Source organism: Sinocyclocheilus grahami, unplaced genomic scaffold, assembly GCF_001515645.1.
Source record: "Sinocyclocheilus grahami isolate Dianchi unplaced genomic scaffold, SAMN03320097.WGS_v1.1 scaffold36.1, whole genome shotgun sequence".
NCBI classification, from domain to species: Eukaryota; Metazoa; Chordata; class Actinopteri; order Cypriniformes; family Cyprinidae; genus Sinocyclocheilus; species Sinocyclocheilus grahami.
The window spans coordinates 3,299,554-3,321,163 of record NW_015505215.1 but is presented as its reverse complement, the minus strand read 5'-3'; the positions used below and the strand labels follow the sequence as shown (position 1 = coordinate 3,321,163).

The window sequence follows — 21,610 nt, the reverse complement described above, 5'->3', positions numbered from 1 at the left end:
GAGCTTTTCTTTTTTTTCTTTTTTTTTTGTGGAAACCAAGATACGTTTTATTTCTGGATTATTTAATAGAAAGTTAAAAAAAAACAATATTTAATTGAAATGGAAATCTTTTGTTAACATTATAAATGTTTTGACTGTCACTTTTGATCAATTTAATGAGTCCTTAATGAATAAAACTATTAATTTCTTTTTTTTATAAAAAAGTCTTAGTGATCCCATGCCTTTGATCAGTAGCGTAATCTCTCTGATATTTAAGTATAATATACATTACATTATATGGATTATATATGGTTCTTGCTCCCATCAAAAACTGTTCATCTCCAGTTTATTCATTTAAAAAAACCAGCAACACTGAAACCATAATTTGTATTCTAATTTAGCAGAGAATCTATTAATTTCACAAAATAGCAGCAATAATTAAAGACACATTATAGATTCCCACCTAGTGTTGCTAATTACAGCCAACCTTGATGAAATGGATTTGACAAATACCACCAGCTGGGTTTGTTGGTTCATCAATAACCAAGACCCATGCAGACTTGACACAACTGACACAAGCTCGTATTCATAACTGTGAGTCAGCTCCCTGTAAACCACTCCAGCTATTTATTCGTCTATTAGTACAGAAATGTGTCCATGCTTAAATTGGCTGGAATAACTCAAGAGATAAGTAAGAAAAAAGAAAGATAGACAGAAAATAATACTTTTTTCAACAATGACATTAAGTTGATCAAAAGACAATAAAGACATTTATAATATTACAAAAAAGATTTCTACTTCAAATAAATCCTGTCCTTTTCAACTTTCTATTCCTCAAAGAATGATTTATAAATAAAAAAGTAATGGAATCGTACATTGCCTTACAGAGACAATCATTTTGTTGCTTAATATTTTTGTGAAAACTTTGATAGGCTACCATAAAAATAAAAAATAAACTTTTATTCAGCAAGGACAAATTAAACTGATCAAAAATGAGGGCTCAAAATACGCTTTCCAATTGTCATTTATTTAACCGATGTGTGGTTATTTTAGTGATTCATTAAAAGGGTCAGCTCAACAGAATCATTTGTTTGTGAATTCACTTGTCATGCTGTATGTTTTTGATTCACTAAAAAAAACTGGTTCATAGGAGTCATTTGTTCATGAATCCGACATTGGGGTCTGGTTCACATTTAATATATGTGACCCTGGACCACAAAACCAGTCATAAGGTTCAATTTTTCGAAATTGTGATTTATACACCAACTGAAAGCTGAATAAATAAGCTGTCCATTGATGTATGGTTTGTTAGGATAGGACAATATTTGGCTGAGATACAACTATTTGAAAATCTGTAATCTGAGGGTGCAAAAAATCTAAATATTGAGAAAATCGCCTTTAAAGTTGTCCAAATTAAGTTCTTAGTAATGCATATTACTAATCAAAAATTAAGTTTTAATATATTTACAATAGGAAATTTACAAAATATCTTCATGGACCATGATCTTTACTTAATATCGTAATGATTTTTGGCATAAAAGAAAAATTAATAATTTTGACCCATACAATGTATTTTTGGCTATTGCTACAAATATACCCAAGAGACTTAAGACTGGTTTTGTGGTCCAGGGTTACATATGGCAGTTAAAATGCTATTCACCATAATTTGATCATCATTTGATGAATTATTACTGTCACGTTCAATTGAAAATGTTTACAAATGTCTCTTTTGCATTAAATTGTTAACAGGCCTGCTTTTCACAGGCTATAAAAAAGTGTGATGTTAGAATTTTGAGAATAAAGCACAAACTATATTGAGTCTATAATGAGGTGTTTATACTGAAAGCAATGACTCCATTTAAAACAACCCAGTCTCATAAAAATACGTACCTCTGCGTACATTTCTGCAACACCGTTTTTACATACTTTACTGCACGTTTCGCCGCAGTTTCAAAGAGAAATGTCCACTGAGTGGCGCTAAAACAAGGGTTCAATATGTCATCCCTGGCAAGTTTTTATTACGTTGATATAGGTACGTATTGCTGTGTTTTTATTATGTTTCTTCAGGTACGTATCGCGGTGGTTCAGAATTCAAATATCCGGGGACTGTCGCTAAAAGTTAATGCTCTATCATGTTGGAAATATGCCCTACACCAAACTCAACCCTAAACCTACCCGATAGTGTTAACAAATGCAAAACTCATATAAAATTTTTTTTTTTGATGCAACCGTGCCATTTTAACTTCCTTATATGCAGATTTGAACTGTTTTGCTTAACCATAGTTACACGGCATTCGAACCGGAGCTCCTCACCTCTCAAGTACGTCTCCGTACTCCGTGAGCTACTGAACAAACCTATTGTCTATGAAAACCCATTGATATGAAGCTGGATATGTGTGGTGCTAACAATCAAAAGCATCAGTTTTCAAATCTCCCAGCATATTAAAAATGTTTTGAAGTCACAAAATAATACTTTTCAAGTAATTGTGCGAAAATTACGCTTTATTAATCAAAACTCTGTAAATCATACTCTGTGTGAAAATCATTTAAAAAGTCTCGGAGTTTTACTGCCTCTAGTGTTCATTTTTTTGGAAACTGCAGTGATATATACTTATTGGTACGTATTTCGCGTCTTGCTAAAATGTGCCCCCAGGTACGTATTTGCCATGAGACTGGGTTGATTTAAAAACTCTTGATGCTGTTTCAGTGACTGGTTAAAAACTGAATTGCAAGTGGATAGTGAATAAGATGCAGATTTTCCTGCTGAAATAAATGTTCAAGTTTCCTTCCCTCCTACCTCTTGAAAGCACTGCAATTGAATAAATGAATCAAAGTGAAATTGAAAAGAAGATCTGCTAACAGAAAAGTATCATGCAAAGGTCAAAGAGCGAGGGAAAGACGTAGGAAAAAAGAGAAATATGAGAGATCTGAAGAGTTGGTGAGTATGGCAATGCAGTAAGGCTAAATCCTGTAATGATGGTGTGAAGCTGTAACTTTGCACGCCAGAGGAGCGAGTCTCAGCATGGAAAAGCAAACTAGCACATTAACATGCACAATGCCCAAGGCTATGTCTTCTACTCTTTCATGCTTGTGAGGAGTAACCCTAGACGGCTTTGTCTTCATCCCTCCTTCTGTGTGGAAGGGAGGGTTTGCCTCTGGTCCTGTGGGCTGCAGGGAAGGGTCCACTGCAGCCCCCTAAATCCAACAACGGCCGAAAGATCACACCTCCGATCGACAGTGTGCATATGAAGAGGGGATTTCCTGGGAAAGAAGCGTGAACTGACAGAGGTCTGAATGTTCTCTCATAGCGAGCTCTTAAGCAAATTGCCATGTGTATAACCTTGCTCTGAATGCCAATGAAGAACTGCAACACAAACATTTTAGAGATAAAAAATATTTTAGGGCTGTACAGTATATCAGTATTATATTGGTTCAGCCAATATTAAAATATCAATTATCAATATTTTTAATCATCAATAAAAGTTAATTTTGGATATTTATTTTGAAAGTGACAGACACTATTGTAGTTTATAGAAGTTTTTCTATTTTCTGTTTAATTTTAATTTAAAGTTTTAGTAATTTTGTATGTGTGAGTGTCACACTCAGCTACTATGAGGAGCACGGAACAAGGAACGAGGAGACGAGGAGTTGACTTCAATCAAAAAGACTTTAATAATATCCGAGGAACCAGGAAATCACACGTAGCGGGGAAAGACGACATTCAATACCGGACGACCACAGAGCGCAAAGGCTGGGATGTAAATACATATGACATAACGAGGGGATGACGAGAAACACCTGGGATCAATAAACATAATTAAACATGAGGGAAAACTGGGTCATGGAACACGTGGGGAGCAAAATACAAGACACAGGACTGGTGTTTCTCGTCATCCCCTCGTTAGCGGTACCCATTCCGGGACCCATGGTGGATCAGGCAGTTCGGGGCGCTATGGCTGAGCAGGCAGACTAGGAAGCCATGGCGGAGCAGGAGCACTGTACAAAGAAGGACAGTTTATTGTTCCGTGGCCAGAAAATAAATATTCCTTGAATTGATAAATGATTATATTGTCTGCTCGGTGGACGGACAGATCAAATAATTGTAATATTGATTCTGCTACAGTTAATTCGAAGATATAAACTAAATATTTATTATGAATCATAACCAGTTATAATTCGTCATAAATATTCCCCTTTTTAGAGCTAATAAATAATAATAAACGTTACACAGACTAGGAAGCCATGGTGGAGCAGGCAGACTAGGAGGCCATGGCAGAGCACAGAGTTCAGGAGGCCATGGCAGTGCAGGGGAGTTGGGAGACCATGGCGGAGCAGGAAACTCGGGAGGCCATGGCAGATGGCTCGGGAACTGGAGCCCTCCTTGGGCTGGGCGTGGGGACTGGAGCACTCTCTGGGCTAAACTCGGGGACTGGAGCCCTATCTGGGCTAAACTCGGGGACAGGAGACCTCACTGGGCTAAACTCGGGGACTGTAACCCTCTCTGGGCTAAACTCGGGGACTCGGGGAACCGGGAAATCACACGTAGTGGGGAAAGACGACATTCAATACCAAACAACCACAGAAAGCAAAGGCTGGGACTTAAATACATATGAGATAATGAGGGGATGACGAGAAACACCTGGGATCAATAAACATAATTAAACATGAGGGAAAAGTGGGTCATGGAACACGTGGGGAGCAAAACACAAGACACAGGACTGACAGTATGTATGCATGTATGTATATATATATATATATATATATATATATACATCTATGTCTGTATATTAGGGCTGTCAATCGATTCAAATGTTTAATCTAATTAATCACATTCTTTTTCTGTGATTAATCGCGATTAATTTCACACTTCATGAAATTAAGCATAGACTTATTTATCTTGTTTCAAAAACATTATCGTGAATGTGTGTGGAAACAACGTGAATGTACGGAAATGTCTGTGCCTGTGTATAAATACAATGTGTGATCAGTGCGTCAAGAGCACTCATACACACATTATTATAACGGACTCACGCGTGCTTACTGTAAGACTCCTGTATACCACCACAATCATCTTTACCTTGATTGCAGTCTTCATCCATCAAAACTTTACTAGCGAGACTGGTTATCCAGTCGAGAAACCGTAGTTTGCGTCTCATCTGGCCATACAGCGGTGGGATGTGTTGACAATCTGTTCAGTCTGTACTTCACACAAGAGCGTGACATGTGAGGGCTCGCGCTCGTCAGAGACCATCACAGAATATGACAGAGCTCGTGTTTTAAAGCGAAACACACTGGAATGAATAATTCACTTAAAACGCAACGCGAGTCTCTGTTCTCTCTGCAATCTCTGATGTAATCAGCATGGTTTCCTTTATATTAGCGCTGTTTTGGATGGATTGTTTGAATGCATTCGCTCACTGGATCATTGGACTGAAAACTGTCGCTGGAGTTTAGTGGCTTACAATGATCTAATCGCAAGCAGAGATGCAAAATTAGGTTAAAGGGTTAGAATAAAAATTGTGCTTCAGTAATTTTGCATTAATTGCGTTAAATTATTTTAATGCGTTAAGGATTGTAAAATTAATCGCATGCGTTAACGTGTTAACGATGACAGCATATATATATACAGTATATATATATATATATATATATATATATATATATATATATATATATATATTAGTTTTAGTTGTTTTAGTACATTATGTTAAACTAAATCAAGCTAAACTTTAAATCGACTTAAAGTTACATTAAATAGACAAATAACTTATGTATCTCACTATAAAATATCACTATTAAATGTGTTTTAACAAATCTCAAAAGGAATACCATTATTAAAGTATATAAATAAATATGTAAATTATAATAATTAAATTAATAAAATTAATGAAATATCAGTGTAGTCCCACTACAAGCCTAAATATTTATGATACACAAAACAAAAATCAGAAATATGCAACAAGAAACCTTGCTTTGATCATTGTTACAGCAATCATCATTCTTGAAACATTAACTAGTTGTCAATATGTCAGACACAAGACGGGTCTCTAAATTGAGGTACAGAACTAAAAAACAAAACAAGTTCAGTGGTTGAAGCAGAATGCAAAAGACGTGAAATTCACTCTTGTACTTTCATACTTCATTTTCTAGTTTTTTTTTTTTTTTGCTGTTGTTTTCAGTTTTTTACTTCTTTATCCTTCGTGGAATCAAAGAAGTACCAGGCATCATGTATCAGTTCTGTTTGGGTCTGTGAAGTGGGGAGATTTGAATCCCATCACACCTTCATGCTCTCCTTGTCTCCAACCCCATCCCTCCTGGAGTAGAAGACACGGAGAGCAGAGCAGGAAGGAGAGTTCTGAGGAGCGTCTGAACATCAATGCAAAGCCACAGTAAAGAGGGAGAGTGGTTGTAGGTGTATGGTAGTGTAGGTGTCTCTGTGTGTGAGGACGTGGGAGTGTGTGTAGGCTGGCTGCTGTTGAGAATCATGGGAAGACGTGGCGGAAATAGGAGAGCACAAGGGAAGGTGGTTATCAGAGGAGCTGCAATGTCCTCCACACAGGACGAACACTCCCACTCATTTCAATGAGTCGTCTTCAGAGGGGTGTGTGTGCTTGTGAAAGTCTACAAAAAAAGGGACAAATTCACACATTCAGTTTAACCAGACGTTGATATTGTACTATGCGTTATGTATTTAAATTAAGTAAATGTCATTCTTTCAGTGCAAACATGCCTTCTTAAAATGTAATTCAGGCAAGTTTTCCAGTAATTCATCAAATGATACAATTATTTACAATAGTGATTCTTTAAATTACAAATTTGGTCCTCAGCAGTCTCAAATATGCACGTAGAGGCAAAAAGAAAACAACAACAACAACAAAACCAAACGTAAGTTTAATAAGTGTTAAAACCATTATAAAAGATCACAAAGTGTTCAAATTAATCAAATGATGATAGTAATCATGATAAAAACAACTACAGCATAAATAACTGAAAAAATATATGTATAAATAAATGCATAAAAAAATGCATAAAAACAACAACAACAATAATAATCATAATCATCATCATCATAAATAATTGAATAAATAAAAAGAATCTGCAAAAATATATGCACATATAAAAGCATAAATGAATGCATAAACACAATGAATGCATAAATAAATAAACAAACAAACAAATAAACGCTTAATTAAATATCCTAAAAAATAAATTTAACATTGTGCTAGTCAACAAAACAACATTTGCCAGTCATCCCCAGTTGGGCTCATTGGCACAATAGCATAATATAACCTCAGTCATGAATTAAAATAACAAATGTAGGAACCGTTTTCTGAATGTTTTACTCAATGTCCTGAAGCTGTCATTTGCATCTGGCTGGATTATTTTACTGTTTGTTTCATTAGACATATCCAAAAAGGAATGTACTGTGCCAACCAACTCTGGTCTCCCCCACAAACCTGGTACTGGCCCATTTTTAATAGTTTTTTTTTAATTCACAGAGTTTTAATTTCACCTTCACTGTTTGAGGAGGAGGTTTGAGGAGGAGTATATGAGCAACAGTTCTGTTCTAGTCAGGTAATAAGAGCCACAGGCGGTTCGGCCCAGCTAAATGCTCAGTTCATAAAAGATGAAAAAGACAAGTCTCTCAGTTACATGAGCAAAACATTTCACATATTTTGTAAGCTCGACTGAAAGGGCACACAAGAAAGAATGGTTCCCAACATTCCCTGGCTACCTCATTAAATCCTTCTCTGCCTCACTTTCCAGGCAATTTCACCATCGCCTCCACTCAACGCACCAACAAAAGAGGACAAGCCCTCCCTTTGAAGGGACCAGAAAGTGTTTCAAATACAAGCTGGTTTTATTCAAGTGAATCACTTTTAAAGGCAAATAATAGGGCAAATGAATCTTGTCCAACTTTAATTTTGGCCCAAAACAGCCAGTTTTGTCTTCCAATGTCATGTACTTGTTGCTTACAGTTCTGTTAGCTGGATGGACACAGAACGCCGGACATTACCAGTTGGTGCTAATCATGATTCCTGTTGTTTGCACTGGTAATCAAGTGTTTTGTCTACATTCAAAGTCAACTGCATCCCATTAGATTCAGTTCCAGCTAGGCCCTGAACGCGAGCCATATTCACACATCACAGCTGAATTTATGACTCATGTGTGGAATTGAGATTGGGCTTCCCCCCTTTCCATCTACCAAGAAAGGGCAAATACAATTCACTGCACAGTGCTGACAGAAGCACCACCCTCTCTAGGCAATGCTTCACTATGCTAATGAGACTAAGTCAGGGATGCTAGTGTTGACGCTGCAGGATATGTTAGCAAACACTTAAACCTTCAAGTTAAAACACCACATTCAATCAAAAAGCCCATTTTAAATGTCAGTTGGGAAACAGAAGAGAGAAACAACAAAGTATTTAAAATTTCCTTTAACAGCGTAACATGCTCAGCCCAATCTCACAGGAGTTTCAGTAAGGTCAGGACTTCAATGAATAATAGTTGAGCTCTTATATTGTTTGAAGGGAGATGAATATTACACATGCAGTATACAGCCCTAAAGCCATAACCATGCATGTGCATGTATGAACAGAGTCAATGTAATATAAAGAATGAAAAGAGGTAAATAACATGATCTGTAAAAAGATAGACCTAAACTGAGCTAGTCAACTTGTGTATTGTTTTAGAAGGATATAAAGTGCCACTATTATGCCATTTTGAATATCGCCTTTTATGCAGTGTGTAATGTAGCTGTATGTGAATGTAAACAATCTGCAAAGTTGTAAAGGCGAAAGTGCTCATCATTTTACTGACGACTGCTTCTCAAATCTCGGGGAGTTCAACGTGGGATTCACAAATCACTTGCTCTTGAAAGATGGTTTATTTGTATGATAAATGTATAGTTCATAAAAGATGAAAAAGACAAGTCTCTCAGTTACATGAGCAATAACAGTATGATAAATAATAGATCTTTATATTTTCTATCAAGCGTTCAAAATACAGAACTATGACAATGGCTGTATCGTTTCCGACATGTGCTGTACACGGTAGACCGATCACAACAGACTGGGCCATCTGACCAATCAGAGCAGAGAAGGCTCACAGAAAGGAGGAGTTTAAAGGGACTGAATCTTAGAACTGCTTTGAACGAATCGTTTGAGAATTGCTGGAAAATGAGGAGATATTAAATGCATATTTTGAGAAAATGAAAGCGTTCTTTGACCTTGCATGCATGTAAACTTATTGTAGGAGACTCCAAAAACAATATTAGGAACCTTAAAAATGGCATAACATGGGCACTTTAATAATTAGCTTATTTCTTTTTAAACAAAGACTGAATCAAATTACATCATATGCTGATTGAATAATCAAATGAATTACAATTAATCACAGTTTAAATTAATTACAATTAAATTACAATTAATTACAAATTATATACACATAATTATAAATTAATTACAATTAATTTACAATTTAACCCCCACTACGAAAAGCTCCTAGACAAACAGAATTCAACATTACAAAAAGTCAACATATTGTTTAATTTCATATCACTGAACAGGGAAATCACTGGCCTAGAGTCAGCAATACATTTTTGTTGTTAAATCACACTGAAACTTTTTTAATTGACAACATTGGTTTTAACTTAAACTTGCAATGCATTAAATTATGAAATATTATAAGTGATTCTCTATTTTTTGGTCTTTCATCAAAGCCCTTCTTAAAAAAAAAAACTTTTATGTGATCTTTTATATGAACTGGTGTTATTTTCATTCTTTTGTTACATTATGTCCCTAATCAGGTGAAAATGGTAATGTTCTCTAGGGCAGCCTCTTGCATCAAACACACCACCACAAAACATCTACATCTACTGACAACCAGATGCTATTTTAATTGGTCCATTAAAAATGTGTCAGTTGAGCAAGATTTCAACTCGCAACCCGTCGCACAAAACATTCAGCTGAGCCACAACATTTCATATTCAGGTAAGGGGCTGAACCCCCTAAGGCTGAAATCCTAGAATCGCCCACGGCCATAAGCCATCAGAAACTAGCAAGGGACCAAGTTTCACGGAAGGTTCAGTCGAGTACCCAGTAGGAGATCTGCACCCACAGCGGGACTCTGAGCAAAATGTGAAATTTCAGACAGAATTACAGCTGCCTCCAACACTGTGTACAGAGCAATTCAGCACAGCTCATCTGAGAGAGGAGCAATTATCCTACGGGGAAGGGCTGAATCTTTTTCCCAGCCTCCATTCACACCATGCCCTGAGGAATTCCCGAAGCATGCCTTCACACTAACACCAGAGCCGCTGGAAAGTGTTCTTACCAGAAAGCAACGGAAGCTTTTGTTGTGGTGGATTCAGATTTGATGGACGCATCTCTTTGTAAGACGTGGTGTCAAATGATTTGCTGGAGTCAGCTCAAAAGGGAAAATGAGTGCTCGTGAGTCTCTGGAGTATAACCAGCTCATGTTTAGATTTCCAGCAAACTTTACAATTATGATAAAGCCCACTCTTTAAATGGTATGGCACCGTATATCTCAGCACACCCTTAAAATAGAATATGCTGTTGGCAAAAAGAGCCATATGGAGAAGGAAAGAGAAAGGAGGAGAGGGACAAGAAAGAAGGAGAGGTGAATGGGAGACGACAAGACATGTTTATAGCTCAGAGGTTACCCTTTCATAGTTATGGAGATTTCTCATTTAGGTTTCACTGAAGTATTATAGAGTGACAAATTAGACAACTGTTGGCATGCAGGAAGGGTAAGCATGCGATTTCAGATACATCCTTGGTATCTTGGTAAATCTTAGTCAAGTTTTAGACAATGTTGAGATCTCTTCTAAAACTCTTGTTCTAAGAGAAAAATATGAGATTCAGATGAGATTAAGTATTAATTTGTTAGTATTGCTATCTAGGAGAAAAAAAATAGATAGAGAAATATAATTAGATTTTTCATTCCTACACTCTCAGAAAAAAAGGTACAAAAGTTGTCACTGGGGCGGTACCTTTTCAAAAGGCACACCTTTGTACCTAAAGAGTCCATATTGGTACCTTAAAGGTACATATTAGTACCTAAAGGTACAAAAGTGTACCTTTTGAAAAGGTACCACCCCAGTGACAGCTTTTGTACCTTTTTTTCTGAGAGTGTATATGGGGAGAAAAGGAGGTTGGTCTTGCATAGCTCAGGAGATTTCATCAAGTTCTCAGTTATGTTTCACTGAAGTATGTGTCTCCTAAAATGTCTAAGGAACTCAGCAGACACAAATGAGAATCGATGACATACAAAAAGAGTGTAGAGCTTCAGGTATAACAATCAATGTGAATAATTTAGTAATTTGATGAGAAATGTTTGAGGTCAAAATAAGACCTGACTTTTGATGGCAGACTTTGTAACTTGGCAAATCTGAGTGGAACGCATTGTTGAGTGTGAAACGTGAGATTAGTGGGGCTTTTCATTGCTCAGGAGATTTTTTCGAGGTTTCAGATATGTTAGACAAACGTTTTCTCAGATGTTTCTCCTAAAATGCCTAAGGAGGAATTAAATTAGACACAAATGAGAACATTTTCAACATACTCTGAAATCAGTGTGGATCATTTAATCCTGGAAGAATTTCATAAAAAAAAATGTTTGAGGTCATTGTCTTCTGAAACTAGTAAAGACATGCAGTATGTGACATTACAAATGTTTGTTTTTTTCCTCAATCGCAAAATCCCAGGAGATTTCAGAAAAAAATGCTCCATTTGCTCTCCATTTAATCTCATTACTGTCTATGAGAAACAATTAAGAAGATCTCATCTGTGATTTCTCTTTCCTGTGGGCGGAGAAGAGAGGAGAGAAGGAAAGGTGAAAAGAAAAACTGAGAGATGAGGAGAGGACATGATAATGTAGTCATGCTGAGATGTGTTCCAGCAAAGCCAGCATAAGTCAAACTCCACCAAGCGACTCGGCAGCGAGTTCAATTATAAGTTGGTGTTGAAGGTCAGATATTGTAGCTCAAGTGATACAATGTGCAAAGATGGATGGGCCTGCTGATAATGTTTAACTAAGTAATCTCACAGTACAGTGAGAGCTTGTTTAAAGACCTCATATCCTTGGAAACCCTTGGCTTAGAGAGGCATCTTATTATAGTCCATCGGCGCGGGTGTCCCTCAAACATTAACTCCCGTTACTTATGCAGTCTGCAGAGTCTCCGACAAATATCCCACCAAAATGAAAGGATGTAGTCTTACGGTGATTAAATGAGCGAGTAAAGATAAGGAGGGGGTGGCCACTGCTGTACGAGTTGTAGAAAACCCTTTGTTGTGTAAGTGCCTCATTTAAAAGTTTCCCCTATTTTAAAGTGAAAAAAGACCTTCCCTTCATACTAAGAGAAAAAAAGAGTACAAAATGAAGTGCAAGGCGTGACAGACATACGGCTGAGCTGCTTTACAAGTTACTCGCAGCTACGCTTGATGAAAAAACACGGCCCGTGAAATGACACAAAAGGTATGCCGCTGTCGAAACCCTCTTTCATGCAGCGAATAGAGAGAGAAAGAGAACTGCCGTAGAGTGATCAGTGCCTCGCTGTGAATAGTCTACTGTCATCAGCCTGCCTGCGCTAAGGAAAAATATCTGTCAGCTCTTATGAACGCACAATCACAAAAGAGACGTTAAAATACAGCATCTGAACTACTTTAGCTTTTTACACCACTCTGTGTTTCTCTACACAATCAAGCACATTTCCCACATCATACTTATATGGCGTTTATAGTATTGTGAAGAAATTGAACTGAATGAGTCTGGGGTTTTATTCACATGGCACACGCAAATTTCCCTGACTGCTTGATATAATGGAATATGAAGTATAACTCATTACTTGTACTGTAAGAAATCATTTCTGGGCAGAGATTAAGGCTGGCATTGAAATAAGACAATCTCAATTTGAGGCTTTTGGATATTTTATATTTAAAAAAAAATCTTGTTTTTCTTTTTCTTGTCTTACCAGGCAATTTGGTTACATTTTGGCTAGCTAAAATGTTTAAAGTGTAAAACTATCAGTGCCAGTACTCCTCTTGCTGCATATTCCTTGTATATTTACGCAATTAATGTATGCTGTAAAATATACAGCATACATTAAAATAACATTTAACTATTTACATATATAATCTACTGCAGTAAACAACTGTAAACAAGCAAAACTGTTATTTACATTTGATTTACCATTTTGTGTCTTTCCTTAAAAAGAGGAACTGCATGCAATGCAACTCAGGGCCTTTAGGGTGAATATAAATATATACACAGTAAAAAAAAAAAAAAAATATATATATATATATATATATATATATATATATATATATTCATATTCATATTCATGATTAGTCATCACAACTTTTTTATTTTTGTCAATAATACTTTGAGTTTCTGTTGATTAAGGCAGCCAGGTTACTTACTCTTTTGGCTTAAACCAACAATATATATATATATATATATATATATATATATATATACACACCTTTCATTTTGATGCATGATCAGGATCGAAGTACTTTGAACAGAATAGTGCATAATTGCATATTGGTGACTCCCAACACACTTCAAGCAAAGTTTCCCATTTAGTTCTTACCAACCAATTAGTTTTTATTAGGTTGACTTTAGACACATCTCTTTAAACTCTTTAAAGTAAAGAAACAGCATAAGTAACTGTGCCTAACAACTTGTCATACTGCACAGCATGCAACATACAAGACATATTGTGAACCCACTTGAATGCAATGAAGTCCAACCACCCTTCCTGAAGACATAAAACACATCAATCTCTCCACTGCACAGCTGACTAATTTTCGGCCCACCACAAACTTCTAGTGCAGAACAGACTTTCGTCCCTGAAGCAACAACAAAAACTTTTCAGAAGATCACAACATCAAAAGCCCACACATTCTCTGACTAAGAAACGCCCAGGTATACTCTATCAAAGGGAATTGTTGCCAAAATCCTCTTCAGGAGAGGACTGTTTCACATCAAAGGCTGCTGTGGAGTTATGTTTCTGCACACTTTAATTCTGCAGGGCAAGACACAAGTTTATCTGTACTTAAAAAAAATTATGCAATTGACATTGTATATCATTAGGAATTTTGGTCTGGTATCACCCTACAGAGGAAATTAGATGAAATTATAAAGGGTTTTATTAGATGTTAGAGTATGGTTACCTAGTTACAATGGTAAACAGCTGCCAATAGTTCTCACAGTGGTAGTTATAGCATAGATGACGCAATTGCATGGCAGTTTAGATCCAAAAATAAAAAGGGGAAAGAACCAAACTTGAATTTCGACCATGCAATCGGAAAACAGGCTTTTATTAAAGACAGCAGATTCTCACCGCTGTGATTAATTGAAGGAATAGTTCACCAAAAAATGAAAATTTGCTCATCCTCAGGCCATCCAAGATGTAGATAAGATTGTTTCTTCATCGGAACAGATTTGGAGAAATTTAGCATTACATCACTTGCTCACCAATGGATCCTCTGGAGTGAACGGGTGCCGTCAGAAGAAGAGTTCAAACAGCTGATAAAAACATTACAATCCACTTGACTCCAGTACATCAATTAATGTCTTGTGAAGTGAAAAGCTGCATGTTTGTAAGAATCAAAAATACTTTTCCCAAGGCATTTTTAACTTTAAACTGTCGCTTTTGGCTAAAATAAGTCCATCCCCTGTTGTCTTCTGACATCAGAATCCACTACATGTGCATTTAGAACTGTTTTTGACTGTTTCCGCTTGTAAACAGTTCTTGATCTGTGCAATTTCTCTCCTGATTCAGACAAGCCAACTCTTTCACTCGAGAAAGCAATATTATGGATAGAGGACTTGTATCTGAGTGTTTTGAAGTTACAATGGATTTGTTTATAAAAACACAGCTTTTCACTTCACAAGACATTATCTGATGGACTGGAGTCATGTGGACTACTTGTGGATTAGTGGTATGTTTTTATCAGCTGTTTGGACCTGGTCATTCTGACGGCACCCATTCACTGCAGAGGATCCATTGGTGAGCAAGTGATGTAGCCTAATGCTAAATTTCTACAAAACTTTTCCAATGAAGAAGCAATCTCATCTATGTCTTGGAAGGCCTGAGGGTAAGTACATTTTCATTCAATTTTAATTTATGAGTGAACTTTTCCTTTAAGATTGACTGAGTGCCAAAGAAAGGTGCTCACTACAAAACAACTATAATAGCTGCTAAATCAGTTGAGTGAATATTTGCAAAAGAAACTGTGAGTGCATTCTGGCCACATGCTCCAGCCTGTGATCTGTTCAGGTGTTGCCATGTGTCCTTGCTGTACAGAGTCATTCAGTCAAATAAGAGACAGTCACTATCCTTTTATGGTGGCTATTTTATAATAAAGTCATATGGTTGGACATTGTGATCCTTTCAAATTGGCCCATCTGGAGTGTCTCAGTGCCAGCCAGAGGTCATACTATTACATTTAGCCACTGGTTTTACTACATCTGATATTGCACTTCATCTGTCTGTGACGGAAGAAAGATGTGATTCCTTCCTGAGAAATCTTTTCATTATCATGACATTTTTCCCCTCGGTTTAAATAAATGCATGAATATAACGGCAGAGCTTCCATTTTAATAGGAATTCTACCTTCTACTGCTTTTAGACCAGAAAATACCTTTCTACAGAGCAGTATGTACCTCAGACAGACCTGTTTGTGGTTTGCATTATATGTTGAAATTACATTATTCATATATATATATATATATATATATATATATCTTATTCTCTTCAAAAGAATGTCCTCAGTGCCACTAAACACATTTCACAAAACACATATCACACACTAGAAGTATCAAAACAACAAAACTAAATAATAACTTGCCATATATATTTCCTGCTCTTTTGAACTATATATATATATTATATATATATATATTTTCGATATTGATAAGCAAATCAGCATATTAGAATGATTTCTGAAAAGTCATGTGACACTGAAGACTGGAGTACTGGCTGCTGAAAATTCAGGTTTGCTACAGGAAAAACATTTTTTTAAACATATTAAAATAGTTATTTTAAATTTTAATAACATTTCACAATATTACTGTATTTTTGATGCTGCCTTGGTGAGTAAAAGAAACTTCTATCAAAAACATTAAAAAAATCTTACTGGCCCCAAATGCTTGAAGGCTAGTGTAAATATGAATGCAACATGTTGTTTAAAAAGTATTTATCACACACACACACACATAGGTTTAGGTGAAGAACCATCACCTGGAAAGCTTTTAAAATCATAGCAAAACACATCAGTGAGGATTTGAAATGATTTTGGATGTTGCACCACTTGTTTATTCATTATCTTTGCCCTCATATAACTAAATACTACAACCGTTGTCCAGAAAACTTATTTTAAAAAAGAGTAATGGAATGTCCCGATGACTTTTATATCGGCCTCCCAGATGAAAAATCGGAATTCCCTTTTCATGAGCCATATTATGCATAAGCCTTGATCTTGAATTTGGTATACCACACCTTTGCCTCACGCAAACACTGAAGCAGAGTGCCAACAAACCTATAAGTAGTTACATATTTAAAGCGACCTCTGTTTCAAGGTTACAGCTTGGAAGGTAGAAAAATAAGGGAAAAAAGCAATTTCGCATTTAATATGTGGTCTGTTGTGCTTATGAGTTTGAAAATGTGTGTGTGTGATGTCTATAGAAATACGCAACATCCCCTTTCGGAGACAGGAGCCCTCGGGGTCCTCAGACTGAGTGCACACATTGAGTTAAAAGACTTGAAGGTGGGGGGATTTCAAAGCCTCCCCTGCAGACATGCTCCAGCTTTGTGCATTTTAATGGTGAGATATTCAAATCTCAGAGTCTGCCATCCCTCACCCTCATTTCTCCAGCAGTCCATGCAGGACGCTTCTGTCTGCAGCTAATGGGATGCCATGTATGCAAGGAGAGGGCTTATTTGGGGAGGTCTCTGCCTCCTTGAGGTTAAAGGACCTTGAAATTTGCTTTCTTTTCATTCTTTTTTTCTTAACTGAATGAACTTGGATAATTAAATGGAATAAAATACATTAAAATAACGTAATAATGGTAAGAGGAAAATTGGAGAGGTTCACTAGTCATTCCCCACAGCTGTGCAGGCTATTAACAGCAGTATCAAGGCATTCTTGCGTGAAACCTTGAAGCTGCTTGCAATAAGAGTTAACAACACTCCCACTGTAAGTCCCCTGCAATGTCTTTGGTAAACAAGGAAATTAAAAATATGCACATAAACCCCAGCATTATTAGATGATATTTCCTAACTGCCACTTGGCATATGAGCAGAACCACAGCAGACTCTGTGATTTGTTCGCCTAATATTGGAATTCAGAAGTGTTAACTAAGTAAAAGTGCACTTGGGTGTTAATTTGTTTGGGGTGTCCAGACGTCTCTAGTGATTTGAGGCCTTGAAGGCTTTATGTCTGTTTGTTAAAAAACACCCATGCAACCAAACGGAAAGTTCTGCTGCTTTTATTCCTCATCTACTAGCTTTAAAGGGATATTTCACCTAAAGATGAAAATTCTGTTGTTGTTTACTTACTGTGAACTTGTAGGACTTTTTTATTCCGCAAAACACAAAAAAAGTTGTTTTGCATATACAGTGAAAGTCAATGAGGACCAAACCAGCATTGATAATAACGCTGAGACATTTTTCAAAATATCTTCTTTTGTGTTCCATAGATGAAAGAAAGGCATACAGGTTTGGAACAACAAAAAGGTTAAGGATCACAAAATGTTCATAGCTAGAAAAGAATGATAACTCAATATACTGGAGAAATTATTCAATTCTATAATGAGTATGTCATTGGCTATTTAAAAACATGATACTGAAATTAATTGAATATACTTTATTCGCTTTTTTGGGGAGGAAATGTGTTTTAGAATCGAAGTTCAATCAGAAATACATCAACACTGAACTCATCAAGCCAATTCATGGGGACAAAGCCAAAGTTGTGGGCCTCCTTTACAACTGCTAAATGACTAATGAAGGGCAGTGGACCCTACCTCTGGTATAATTAAGGACCATTTGAAATGGGCTGGGGTATACATTGACCTTCTACTAAAGGGAGGGGAAAAAACAGGAGGCATAATCTAATAGTTGCAAATTGTTGTTGCATATATTAAACATAATAGCATTGGCCCTTCGCCCCGCACTGCTTCCCATGTGGAAATGCCCTGACTGGGCTACAGATCAGTGGATGGACAGAGTTCACATGGCATCTGTTTGATCAAAGTTTCCTCACCAAAGATCTGGCATCGTAGTCGCATCTGGTCGGGCCACTGCAGACCACGGCTTCGAAATCAAACAGAGCCATTGGGTTTCAGAGTCACGGAAGATAAGAGCTACACATTCCATGCTGAAGGACATCGCTGCGAATTATTTTGCATTACCATGACAATAAAGAGAAAGGCTTCCACTTGCTACCATTACAGCAAGCGACAAATATATCATCCCTCTCCCTGCATTCTACAGAGCAGGCATTATGGTATGGCCCTAAATTGACCCTCACTTCTCCGATATCAGAACATGTATAAATACCTGGGCTAGATATCGATGTGCATGATATTAAATTTAAAAATCTTGGGACCTTAAATAATTTAAGCGTGAAAGATCACAGAGTATTTGATCTAGTCTCTGTATCAAAACTACATTACACAGAGCAAAAACTGTGACAGAGCCTCAAAAAGAGAACTTTACACTGTCTCACAGCAGAAATGTCACAACATGAGGGTTTGCGAGATGCTAGAGGGGTGTTACTGGTGCATGGATTCGCTCTCTAAAGATTTCAGCAAGGCATGTGCTTGCACATATGGCAGAATACACCGGATAGGACATTATGTGTAGCCGTGATAGAAAATCATGAATTTGTTAAGATCGCATTGTGTAAAAGCTATTGTGAGAATATCTGCATTCATTGTCAAAGCTGCAGCCTGGCAGTTTACATGCATTATGGTTGTGCCGTATACAAAAAAAAAAACCACTTCATCAGTAGCCTGAGGCTGTTTATTTGTTGCCTGAGGTATCGATGCAGAGGTAACAGAGCTCATATCAAAGCCAAACTAAAAAAATTGTGCATACATGCTGAGCTATATTATTCATGTGGGTGACTTGAGTTTGAATTCGCCTTACAACATTTCCAGTCTTCTTTCTAGCATACTGTAAATGAAGAGTAGGCCAATGGCAAGTACATATATTTTTCTTTTTGAAGAAAAAAATTAAATACAATAAAAAAAACTCTATTAGAAGAGATCAATGGCATCAAAATGCTGCTACACAGCCAACTGTACATCTGGTTCATTTGACAATAATACAAATTTCAACCTCAGAGCCAAAAGCAGATATTTGATTTGAAACAGCCCATGATACTCAGCTAGGCTTCAGTGTGCTTCTTCCACACGAAAAACTTGGATGCATTTTGTCTGATTCCTCAGTGCTCAGAAAAGCTCTAGGCAAAATACATGACCAGAGTAGGTTACTAGTTTGTTTCACGATTAAACCTCTGCGATGCTATCACCGAGCCTTGGGGATCTTTTAGCGAAGGATCGCCTCCGGAAACAATGTTTTGTCTGTCAAGATTAACCAGCGGAACACCTCTCGTCCAAATTCACCTTGAAAGCCCTGCGACTCTCGAGGAGAGTTCGAGGAGAATTCCACCTTTCCAGTTCTCTTGCTCGCTCTGTGTCATCGGGCCTGAGCTTTGGGCCAGAGTGTGTCCCTTCCCCTTCAATACACCACATCTCAATGGCCATCTAAGTCATGCGCAAGAGCCCGGCTCTGAGCAGTGACTAACAAATTTGTTGAAGAGTAAGTAATGTTAGGTTTGCTGACATTGGCAAGCCTTGCCACACGCTCAGACTGCAGAGAAAAGCAAAAGAAAATTATAAGCCTCACACAAATATCTTTGTTTTTCTTTTTTTGATTGTATGCATTGAAACAATAGCACTATTTGAAGTTGTTTTTTTATGATACAAGATACTTTCCTTTTTTTAAAGAAAAACAGCAGTCTGCTTGAGGTTAGATAGTCTTATCCTTACTCAGCACTTCCAGTCAAAATTAATTTTGTTGGATTCTGTGATGTTAGGTGTTGTATCTTCTCCAGCTGCTCAATTTCTGTTTAACCAATAGGCAACACTTTACAAAGTTTTTTCCCTACGTTAGAACTAGTTAATGCAATAACATTCATTATACTGGATTAGTGTTTCTATATAAACTAATGAATGTTTAACATTTCAGTTGTATAAATGAATCAGTTAAAATATTATGGATGAACCTGAAGAACATATATATATATAGAGAGAGAGAGAGAGTGAGAGAGAGAGAGAGAGAGTTCATTATTAGTCCATGATACCTAACTAATGCTAACCATTTGAACCATTTTGTAAAGCTTCCTTCGCATCCATTACGTTAATGTTGATGAATAAATAAGTCCATGATTTTATAATGTTGGGAAGACAACTATAAATAAACCTGCATAAAGGATCTCCCCTCATTTCTTCATGCATATTTACACCAATAAGACACAGTGTTTCCTTTGCTTTTAGCTTGTGTCACTTGATTAAGACCGTCTACCATTAATTCACCACCCTGTCTGTTTATCACCTGCAGGCCTTGTCTAAAAAGTGCTGTCCTAAATTTCCAGTTAGCAGATAAAGGTATTTTGTCATGGGGCAGGATTTGTAATTTCAAGGTATTCTAAATTATAAAAATATTAAGGTATGTGAAAATTTCAAAAAGAAGAAGAAGAAGAAGAAGAAGAAGAAGAAGAAAATGAGCATGTGCATAAATGTGAACGCCTCAAGCTTTGCTCTGTAATAGAATATTGGACTTTTCCTACATAAATTGAAGGATATAATTCAAATGAGCTGAAGCATTTTAAGGTCAAAGCAATATTAAATTCATGCAGCACTGACATAAATTGTCTGAGAAGAAAAAAGAAACTATAAAGCACTTTCTACCTGCATGTACACAGATGCAGCAATATTACAGTATGTTTACACTCTCACAGACCAAAGGGAATGTATGTATCAACTTGCATAAAAAGATTCATGGCTTTTGATGAAATTAGATTGAGATTTAGCCTCTTTAAGCACCTTTTCATCCATGTATAACGTTTCCACATACGCACAGCACAACTTTTACTGCCCCAGTCCAAAGGTGTGCCAATCTCACAGAGCTGAACTCTCAAAACTCTGACAATCACACATGAATTATGCTCTCTCCTTCTCTTTCTATCTCCATTTTTCCCTTTCTTTCCTCCCATGCATCACACATTCGACTGTCCCCCTCCAAAACAGATAAGCGCAGAACGCAGAAAAAGCAAACCACAACCACGGAAATTCTCTACACGGTGCCGATCAGTAAAATTAGCATGACAATACTCACTGTGGGGAGAAGGGGGCAGTCGGAGCGTGGCAAGTCACTCTGTCCGACGAACCTGCACGGGTGGAAGAGCGGGAGAGAGAGAGAGGACAGTCAGCTGTGAAAGCACAGTTAAGAGAAAGGGAGGGGTGACGAAGAGCTGGCACATACAGAAAAACAGAAAAGAAACTGAAACACAGAGGAGAACAAGGATGAAGCCGAACGGTA

At 37.0% G+C, this 21,610-nt stretch overlaps 1 protein-coding gene across 3 annotated transcripts in view; it reads right to left on the bottom strand.

Moving 5' to 3' along the window:
• LOC107581581 (RNA binding protein fox-1 homolog 3-like) overlaps nt 1-21,610 on the bottom strand; it is a 396,539-nt gene that overhangs the window by 330,797 nt on the left and 44,132 nt on the right. For all 3 annotated transcript variants that reach the window (XM_016267198.1, XM_016267196.1, XM_016267199.1), the window contains exon 2: nt 21,407-21,458. The gene's annotated coding sequence lies outside the window, so the exon portion shown is untranslated. The remainder of the gene's footprint in view (nt 1-21,406; nt 21,459-21,610) is intronic.